Source organism: Trachinotus anak, unplaced genomic scaffold (assembly GCF_046630095.1).
Source record: "Trachinotus anak isolate AG129_WGS33_773 ecotype Australia unplaced genomic scaffold, CSIRO_AGI_Tana_v1 ptg000002l, whole genome shotgun sequence".
Lineage (NCBI taxonomy): Eukaryota > Metazoa > Chordata > Actinopteri > Carangiformes > Carangidae > Trachinotus > Trachinotus anak.
The window spans coordinates 28531294-28542091 of record NW_027273853.1 but is presented as its reverse complement, the minus strand read 5'-3'; the positions used below and the strand labels follow the sequence as shown (position 1 = coordinate 28542091).

General features: G+C 41.1%; 1 protein-coding gene across 5 annotated transcripts in view; it reads left to right on the top strand.

Annotated features, from left to right (window-relative positions):
* The first annotated feature begins 7355 nt into the window (after window positions 1–7355).
* Window positions 7356–10798, top strand: part of immp2l (inner mitochondrial membrane peptidase subunit 2) — a 133083-nt gene continuing 129640 nt past the window's right edge. For all 5 annotated transcript variants that reach the window (XR_011684875.1, XM_071460638.1, XM_071460647.1 and 2 more), the window contains exon 1: window positions 7356–7456. The gene's annotated coding sequence lies outside the window, so the exon portion shown is untranslated. The remainder of the gene's footprint in view (window positions 7457–10798) is intronic.

The following is a 10798-nucleotide window of genomic DNA, read 5'->3' as shown; positions in this document are numbered from 1 at the left end:
TAAAATAGAATACCACACCATACAAACAGGTCAAAGCTAAATTTGTGATTAATTTCCATTTCTCATACAATAATAATCATTGAAGAAGAGATAAAGATGTGTAGATGAGTTGCAGAAGAGCTTTCACACGTCCTTAACAGCTGAAATAAGGTCTGTGTAAAATGAGCTGTGATTTATTGAAAATCTTTTGCATGTAGAATGTAATAAAAACAAATCACCTCTAGATGCTCACAAACATTTTTCTTCCTATATGACCTCATTAACTCTCCTGTTTTATTATCTCACACTTTACTAATAATAAGAAGAAAAAGAATTAAGATAATAAGGAAACATTGAGAAAAAGAAAAGGAATGAAGGGCTTGGCTGAATAAAGCTGTGAAAGGATCATTGGGAAATCTGAGGTAAATATATTAAACATAGCATCACTTTAGATCATCATTGTATTCAAATGGTGCGAATACTTGAACAAATTTGCAATAAATCATAGTTTGTACCACGTACTGAAACACAGTGAATTTCTGGTGCCCCCAGGGTATTTGCCCACTTTGGTAATCCAGTCTTGATTAAGGAGCTCATTCTCTGAGTGTATGTCTTCCAGTAAAAGACCAGTAGGTGGCACAGACAGCTCAGTCTTCATCCTCCTGTAGTCAGCCTCACTCATTTCTTCTGAACTTGTTTCCATTTGTCTCAATAAATGTCAGACAGTATAGTCGTAGTTTTGCTTTACCACCATAAAAATAATGTTTCAAACACAAAGATTTATTTCAGAAATGTTTATTTCAGACACATGTTTTTATTGTTTGGTTGTTGTTGAACCTTTTCTTCACATCTCCTCCACACTGACAAAGAGCTGTGCACTTTAATGAGGCTTTTTTTGCATTTGCAAGAAGAAGTCAAGGATGGACTGGCTTACCTGTGGAAGTGATGACCCCAGTGGTCTCCAGGAGTTTGGGTCCATCCAGCAGCAGTCTGATGGAGATGGCATATTTGATTCCACCTCAAGCAGTGTCCCCCTTGGTACGCTGCTCCTTTGAGGTGCACCAGCGCATCCTCAGTTCGGGGGATTTTCTCCGCTCCTCTTCCTTTCGTTGTGAACAACTGCAGACGAGCCTGATGGATGCTGAGTTGGCTGCTGATGTGATTGACCTCCTCTGGAACGCTGATGCAAGAACGGGATACCTGGGATGACGACAACATGGCAACAGATGCCTTCATGGCTCTGTGAAAAAGCAACCAGAGGAGGTGGTTTCCACTGTGGAGCGCTTCACAGTTCAACAGCAAAAGCTAAGAAAACGCATGAAACCGACAAAATACAAACAAATTCAGAAAACATCTTCATCAGTTTCACAAGACATGAGCTGCAAATACTCACAACACAGAGGAGATGTTTCCAGGGGACACTAAAAAGTGATGAACCTGCTGGTACGCATTTGTTCAATGCTTTGTGATGCTTTGAAGTTAAAAGCATTGAACAACACATGCACATGGATGTTTTATAACATATTTAATATAAACCATGTTATTAAAGCACATCATTACTTTTTTGTGTCTCTTGGAAGGAAACACATCCGTTGTGTCGTCGGTATTTGCAGCAAGTTTTGTCAAATTGATGTTTTTTTCTTTTAAGTTTCAGTGTATTGAGCTCTCAGGGCCACCATATCTTTTCCTTGTAATGGAGCATTTTTACAGTAAGATTTTTTTTTTTTTTTTTCAATAAAATATCTGAAAACTTCTATCTGTGCAAAAAAATAATAATAATAATTTGTAGAAAACAATAAAGGAAAATAAGAGACACACTAAAACAGAGCTGTAGAGCACAAGCACTACTGTTTATGACAGTAATACTGATACTAGTAATGGCAGTAATAAAGTAAAAGTATTAAAGTTAACAATGAAAAAACAAGAAACGATACATTGAGAAAAATGCTTCATAATAAAAATAAGACTTTTGCTATGGTTTCTCTGTTATTGTGCTGATTAAGTGACATGAAATCCATGAAATCCACTGAAGTACTTCTTCAAAACCTGTTCATCACCCCCCCACCACCATCCACCCCCACTGCTCTCCCGCTCTCCCTGTGGAGGCGGTGCTCTCTCTGCCTCCCTGCGGTTGTTCACTCTGCTCCAGCAGCCTGCTCAGGTGTGTTCAGGTGCTGCATTATTCACACACAGCTCAGCGGCTCTAATTAAACCCTGGAGAGAGGCGAGGGAAGGCAGCCGCACACACACGCCGCCAGGATATGATGTGGATTTCTGATTTAGACCACAACTCCCACATGAGCCACATCAATTTTCACCTACGAACAGGCAGATAAATGTACAGGTGTTTTTTTACAGCGCACAGTAGCTCCAACATCATCCTACATAAGCACAGTGTACTCAGAGCCTCCTGCATATGCTTTCCAAATCAAACAGCAGCACTTTTAGTTCCTAATAGCTCCAAAAACACTGGATCCTACATTTCCCATAATGCAAATTGAAAGTGCCTGCTAAACAGCCTTGAAATGTTAGCTTCCAGCTAAAAGAAAACTCCACTTTAACATTATCAGACAGTTTTAAAAGAAAAAGATCAAAACTGACGCAGAAGATATCATCAATTTTATTCCACACATTCCTCTTTCTTGTCAAAACCTGCCGCCTGCATTACCCACGACACAACTCAGCCACGGAGGAATCGGTTTGGTGATGAGTGTGTTATACTAGCAGCAGCTACTGTATCCTGGAGCCTGAAACCTGCAGGAGAGATGAAGGGGGTGGGGTGGGGTGGGGGGTGGGGGGTCTGGTAAGCTCACTTCTTTCTAACTTTTACTTTACAAACTTGTAGTCTGCAGACCTGACCGGCGCTGACTCGAGTGACATCACTTGAGGACATTTATCAGACGTCAGCTCCGTCTGGAGACACTAAAGGCTTTGCATGCAGTCTTCTTCTCTTCACTTCAGTCTGAGCTGCTCCTCAGTGCAGTGTAAGACTGCATCCAAAAGTTTACTCTGAGCTTTTTGTTGTTGTGTTATTGTGTATAATGCTTATTTGTCTTGGAAACAAAGCTTTACGCAGCTAACACAGTGTTACTCACTGAGCAGCTCGCCCAGTTTTAATTGGCAGCTTAGACAAATAATTATATGATAAAGCAGCCAGTCCACATAATTCCTAAAATACTCACAGCTACTAGCGTCACACACAAGTGACTGCAGTGCTGCCAGCTTCGGCGTCTGGAGCCCGACAGTGGAGACGCTGCTGTTAGATGGGAGAATAAATAGACAGCTGGGGCAGGATTCAGGGACATATACTGTACAGTGTAGAGGACACTGAACTATGAGCATGGAAGCTTTTTCATGTATATTTGGCCATTTGATAAATTCCTGAATATTAATACTGGATTAGAAGAGGAGGATGTGTCAACACTGCTCAGTCCTGGAGTGGTGTTATTCGTCTGGCTGCAGCGGGGTTTCGTGCTAGTTAACATGTAGCGCACAAACAATAAAAACACACTGATGCCTAATCAAAGAAAGTTGCTGACCAGATGGAGAGAAACAAGGCAGAGTGTCAGTGTGAGGGAGGAAAATTAAGAGTCAGAGCAGCATCTGAAAATCAAAAGAGAGACGCCACAGAGGGGCTGAGCAGGCAGCAGCTGGTCAGCAGGAAAAAAACTGAACAGGAGGATATGAGCAAAGGACATGTCAAGAAAAATTGAGAGACAGTTTTTTTATTCATACTCCAAAAATCCAAACTTTTGTGTACGTAACCAAACAATAACTTGGTGGCATTTCCAAACCAAAGTGGATTTCCTATTGACTGTGTCCTGCCAGTGCAGCTTCCATGAAGGAATAATGAAGACCACTGGACTATGATGTATCCAGCAAGGAAACACTAAGAGGAAAATTTATACTAAAAGACTGTAACTTCTAAAGATCCCCACTTGATTTGTCTCACAGACTGCTGCAGCATCATATCCACTACAGTTCAGAAGTTGTTTTTCCACAGAATGAAGACCCTCGGTTTCTTACACTGCAGTCTCTCTCTATATGGAATGTACCATTATTTTGCACAGGTTTTTTGGTGAGAGTAGAGAATTCATATATATTTATGACAAAAACACGGTTTAACATTAACATTATACTTATAACAACATGTGAATCTGGAAAGTTTAACAGTTTACCAACATTTAACAAATTAAAAGTCCTGCTAAGTTAGAACAGTCATAGCCAGACACAGGCCAAAAACCTGCAAAGAAGCAATTTTAATTTTTTAAAATATTAATAATTGTGATTCCTCATCAAGGATTCCATCACAAAATCATTGAGATCTGTCCAATGGGTAAAATTATGTTAAACTATGTTTTAAAAAAATGCATAATGGGATTTTTCAAATTCTATGGTCTCAGAGGGATAAACATACCAATGCTGGTGCTTGTATCCGTATCATTACAGTTTTCTGCTGCACTAATAGGGACAGGAGAAATGTTTACAGCAACAATATCTCTGTGCACATATGTTTGTATTGTATTATTTATTATTTATTATGTTTTTTTTTTCCCTTTGCACTCTCTAATACTGCAAATTTCCCCACGGTGGGACTAATAAAGGAATATCTTATCTTATCTTATCTTAAACACACTTTATACTCCACTTGTTCACGTGCTTCCCACTGTGGTTGTCTTACATGCAACCATTTAGTCTTTTTTAGTCAAATTAGTGTCTGTGTGATTTGTTTGCATAACCCAGTTTGTGCTGTGTTCACAGTATTTACATCCTCTGTACTTTACTTCACGTTGCTGCTGCAGCGGCCCAGTTCCCTCCATTAAGCTTTCAAATAATCAAGTCTGCTGACAGCTCACCTCCCAGGAAACTACAGACACACCGGTGAACACTGATTCAAACCACCTCCTCCGCCTGACTGCTGCTCTCCACTCAGGTCCAACCTGGATGCTGCCGGCGACGAATTGTTGCATAGCAACTGTCTGCTCAGCGTGTACAGTGTTCCTCCTGTTTAGAGCCGGGGAACCTGAAAAGATGTCATTATGTGGGCAGAGTCGCCCACATGGGTCAATGTCAGCCAATAGCCAAGAGGGCTCTTACTCCTCTGCTCTCTCTCTCTCTCTCTCTGTGTCCAGCTCCTGTACAGTGGTGGTGATGATGTGAACACACACACACACACAATGCAGAGACGTGTGGACAATAAACCGTAACAACAATAATAACGATGAGGCTGCAGTGATCACACCTCACTGATGACTGACGATTTCAAACGCAGATGATCCTGTAGTGACGATCGGATCAGTGGTTGTTGAGATGTGGACACGCACCTGATGTTCCCTCCTCGGGTCCAGTCTATCACCTGACAACAGGTATTTGCTGTTCAGCTGCTGATACAACTTTCTCCTTCAGTGCAAATCATGGTGCATTATGGGACATCTGGGTAGATTTCACTGAAAGACACACAAAAGAATATAACTACAGACAGACACAAACCGACAAATCACCACAGACACACAATGACCAAAAGATGTACAAAACAAAAAATACGAAACAAGTAAATTCGACTTTATTCTATTGCCCCTGTGTTCACTGTATTTTGCTTGTGCACTGCGGCTTTGTTCTCCAGATATAAATCTCTTTGTGACTCCACTCTGAAAGGCAGCACAGAAACAGATTTCAGCAGGATTACATACTGAACCCTGAGCTTTCAACCAGAACGTGGCCTGTAACTGGTCCTCATCTGTTATACTATATAACCTCTAATTTGTGGCTCCTCAGCAAACACTGGAAACGCTGGTGTGAGGACCGCGGGCTGCTGGACTGATAATGGTTTCTACATTCCACTTTTAATTAAGCCCTAAAGGAGAGTCCAGACTTCTTATCATAAAAGAGAAACGCCTCCTTTAAGACTGGGATTGGTACGAGTTCCTGTTTCAAACTATGCTTTTCCTTCATCTCTGATTCCTCCAGTACTCTTCTCTCAGGCAGGCGCTGTTTGTACTTTTACTGTATTTGATCTTAAGCGCAGAGTGTTCGGTGGAGACAGTTCAGCTGTCCATCAGTTTCCATCTGACACAACTTTTCTCCTCTTTTAATAAAGAATAATCAGTTTTCCTCCAGAGACACTTTGTGTTATTCTGCTGAATAATAAACTCTTCACTTTAATAAAACAAGCCTCACAGAGACCGCGGGGCAGACACTGAGTCACAATAGGCTGGTTCATGCCTGTGTGATATTATTTTATTTAAATTCTTTTCCACCTTTTAAAAAACCTTGTTTCTGTTCTACAGATTTTTGAAAAGTGAAAAAAAGCCTCTGTGGCTGAATCTTGCAGTGAAGGTCAAAGAGTCTGTGGCTGCACTTCCTCTGATGGCCTCTCCGTGGTGTTTCAGTGAAACTCTGACCGACCTCTTCTCATACGTCTTAGTCTGACACTGTCCTCCTGTGACAAAGGTCAAAGGTCGTCTGTCAGCAGGTCACTATGACCCAGAGTTAGGTTCTGTTGCTAGGCGACATCTAGTGGTCGTGGTAATGGTGACAGGAGCAAAGGGAAAAGTGCGGTGACGTAGTTTATAGAGCGACAGAGTCCACGTCAGGAGGAGGTTGGGGTGGATGGATGAATGTGACCCAGGAGAGCGGTGTTCGATCCCCATGTGACAGGAGCAGTTCATGTTGTTTCTATTATCCATGACTGTTTGTTGTTATTATTGTAACCATGGCAACAAAGATCGTCTGATGTTGAGGGAGAACTTATTTTAACCCAAATCACCATCTTTTCCTGAACCTGACCAAGACATGACTGTTATCATAGTAACCATGGCGACAGAGGTCTGGTGCGTCGGCCTCCGGGGCCCTATCTCAGGAGACACTCCTGTGGGTCGTATCAGAGGCTCCTGTTTGTTCAGGCTGTGCAATCAATGTGAGTTGTTGGTTTTCATTTCCTTTACTCACAGACTCACAGTTCCGTCCTGTAAGTGAGAGATCACACATTCAGTCCCACAGTGTCCTGGACCGCAAGTGTCCATTTACAGCTTTGTGTCCTTGAACGTCTGTGTAAATGGCTCCAGCTAGATGACTGAAATATAAATAGAAATGATTTCTAAATATATATAGAAATGAGATGAGAATCTAGAGTGTCCTCAAGCTTTGGGAAATTATTCTTGAAGGATAAGGCTGTATTTATTCTATAATCCCAACTCAAACTATATGAGTTAGTCTGTCTGTGGCTCTCAGCCCATTGGTTCCTACTGCAGATGTAAATCTTTAAAAACACATTACAAACATATATTTCTTTTCTTTTTTTGTACGTTTTTTATGGATATATATACACATATATATATACACACATATATTCTCTTTACTTAGAAAGAGACATTTAAACCCGAGTGCTGCTCAGGCGGAGAGAAGCCGGCCGGCTTTAAGACCCGGGGGCCGACACATGACGTCGGACAACAACAGGAAGACGGAGCTCACGTTGCCGGTAGGTGTGTTAGCCTCCGTTGCTTTAGCTTGAGTCTCGCCGGTGAAGTTGTGAGGTTTAACGGCGACACGGAGACTTGCAGCTGCTCTCCGGTGTCTCAACGAGCCGCTGTCCCCGGCACCTCGTTCTGACCGCGGCGGTGTTTGAAAAGTTCCTCCTGCGGTTAGCCGCCGCGGCTAACTGTTAGCATCGACAGGTCAAACAGCGGGACAGACGCAGGGTTTAAAAAGAGTGAAGGTGGAAACTGAGGCTGTCTGGGGAGAAGCGGTGTTAAGGTGGAAGTCAGGAGATGTTGGTCTGTTTCTGCTGCTGGATGTGAGCCTGTTGTGAGTCTGTGGAGAAAGTTTGTTGTTGCTGCTGTGGTGGAAACCATCAGAGGACATTTGCTCAAGCACCTCAGAGCAGTTTTCTTTACACTGGAACAGAAAACAGTAATCGATTAGCTGATCAGCTGATCGTTAGAGAATGTATTGATAGCTGTTCAGTCAAATGTAGTGTTGGTTTAAGCAGTGATGTCTCTAACAGTTCCAGCCTTTCAGTCAGTCTCTGTGGTTAGCACCGCTGGTCAGGTAAAACCCGACCCCCAGGTAGGACACCAGGTCCAAACCAGCTGACCACATGTGGAGCAGCTCCGCCTGCAGCAGCTCCGCCTGCAGCAGCTCCGCCTGCAGCAGCTCCGCCTGCAGCAGCTCCGCCTGCAGCAGCTCCGCCTGCAGCAGCTCCGCCTGCAGCAGCTCCGCCTGCAGCAGCTCCGCCTGCAGCAGCTCCAGCTGTGAAATGCTGCTGAAGCATCCACAGCTGATAAGAGAGAATCAGCCACAGGAGACTGAAGTACTTTTACTGCGGTGCTTTAACTACATGATGTACTTTTACAGTGATACTCTTCAGATCATGCTGATGTTGCATCTGTAGTAAGATTTTGAATTCTATACTTTTCTTTGTAATGGGGCATTTTTACATGTGGTGTTGGTACTTGGTACGGAGTAAAGGTCTGTGTACTTCACTGCAAACGGGTCACAGGCTCAACACCTTGTCTGAGCAGCTGTGTGTTTGGAGTAAAGCACTAACAGGGTGTTGGGTGGAAGGTCCAGTTCCTGTTGCAGCCTGTTCTCCCACTGTGCTCATGTACTTTGATTAGAGTGAGTATTTTTTGCTCATTGCTGTATGAATCTGTATGAGACGGTTCACTCAACAGCTAGTTTACATCCACAGCACTGGCACGACTTAAAAATGACAGATGAAAAAAGTATTTTCTACAAAATGAAAGTACAATAAAAAAAAAAAAAAGAATGTAACACAACACTTTGTTCTAAAAATTTCAAACTAACAATATAATCAGACAAGTATGAGACACGAGTTGATCCATATAAAAAAATCATATAAACACAGCATATTTAAAATGAATGATGAATTAGTCATTTCACAAATCAAGTCACCAGCTCCTCAAACTCCAGCTTCAAAACGATCCTGAAGTTCAATCAACATTTATTTATTTTTTACCCAGCAGCTTTATGGGAATATCACGCTTTCTTTCTGTGCTGTAAATATACTAAATGTTTACACCCCCCTGAAAAAGGTTAAATCAGACAACTGAGATTCAACATCATACACAGTGACGATCCCGGAGTTGGGACCCAGGGCAAAAAATGGCAAGGGGCCCCTTCAATCAGCATTCATTGCATTTACGTAATAAATAATCTGACACCAACATGCAAAAATGTACAAAATCTATTATTATTTATTTTTTATTTTTTAAATTTTTTTTCATATAAATATATATATAAATAAAATATAAAAATATGAAGACCAAAAAACTGTTTCAAACTATGGAGAACAATAAAAATTTAAATTAAATTACCAAAATAACTTCAACACTGTCACATTGTAAATAACTCCCATTATAAGGCCAGATAGTTAAATCCATTACTTTGATTAATTATGTTCAGATTTAAGATAATAATAATGTTTTATGTGCAGACTTAGGCTGAGGTGTTGTTTCAAATTGTACAGGGAATGACCCGGGGCCCCTTTAGGGAGGTTTCCTACTGAAATGTCTTTGCAAATCGCCCATTGTTAAAGGGTGAGGGAGTTGCATTTTGAGACACTGCTGTGGAGTAAAGTTTGTGAGCCCTTGGGGGCCCCGTTACAGGCTGTGGCCCCACACAGTCATACCTGCTGTTATGTGAGCCTGTTGTTCACCATAGTGTTTATATTCAATTAGTAAGTTTTTTATTGAACAGAAATGTCAAAAACTTTCTGCGTCCAGCTTCTCTGAATGTGAGGATTTGCTGTTTTTCTGTTTTAAATCACTGCAAAATGATTTTATTCTGGTTCCTGTTGGTCAGAAAAAACAAGACGTGAAGCCGTCGCCTTGGGACTTTAGAGAGGCGTTTTTTTCTAATATCTGCGTAAACAACCACAAACAAAACTGAAAGATAATCAGTGGTGAGATCTGTAGTCACTGCAGCTTCCACTTGTGCTTTTGTTGTCAGAATACGGGAACAGCCTTTTTTGTTATGTTGCAGTAATAAGAATTTGATTAGTAGTTGAAGATTTCTTTTCATATAACACATGGGGCGGCCTCGTAATCCCCACCACAGTCGATAACGTTATGCTGTCGTGTTGCTGAAAGGCTGTTTGAGCAGAGGACTTGATTAAATGTGAGATATTACAGATGCAATCAGCGTTCTCCAGCCTCAGGAGCCTCAAATTGTTTCTTTGTTGTGGACTCAAATTACTTTCTGTCACACAACCACGGAAAACAAACAAAAATACACGACAAGAAGAAAAGTATGAATGAAATGTACTAAAAGCATCAGGAAGATATTTCAGTGTCAGAAGCCAGGACGTGTTTGTACCTACGGAGGCTGAAATGTCACTTAATGACATTTCTGAAGTTAATGCCTCCAGATTAACATGAAAACAAGGTGAAACATGCACAGAGAGAAATGAGATGATTGTTTTTGCTTGGTTAAAATCACTGTAATGAATTTCTAATGTATCAAACTCAGTGTGATAATCAGTGAAACAGTGAATGTGCTGATTTTACATTGTTTGGGACGAGGCTGTTATCATTAACTAAAACTAACAAAATAAAGAAAGTAAATGTTAAAAAACATTTTTGTTAACTGAAATAAAATTAGACTTTAATTAAAAAAAACAATAACTAAAAATGAAAATAAACTAATATTATAGAGAAGATGTTTTCAGTTTTATTCTTTACCAAGTCGAATATTTTGGGTGGATGTGAAATCTATCTTCCAGTTCTTTAGCTGTGCCAGATGAAGCGTTATCTTATCAGCTGATTGGCTCAGATCTGTTGTTGTTGTTGTGTCCAGTTGA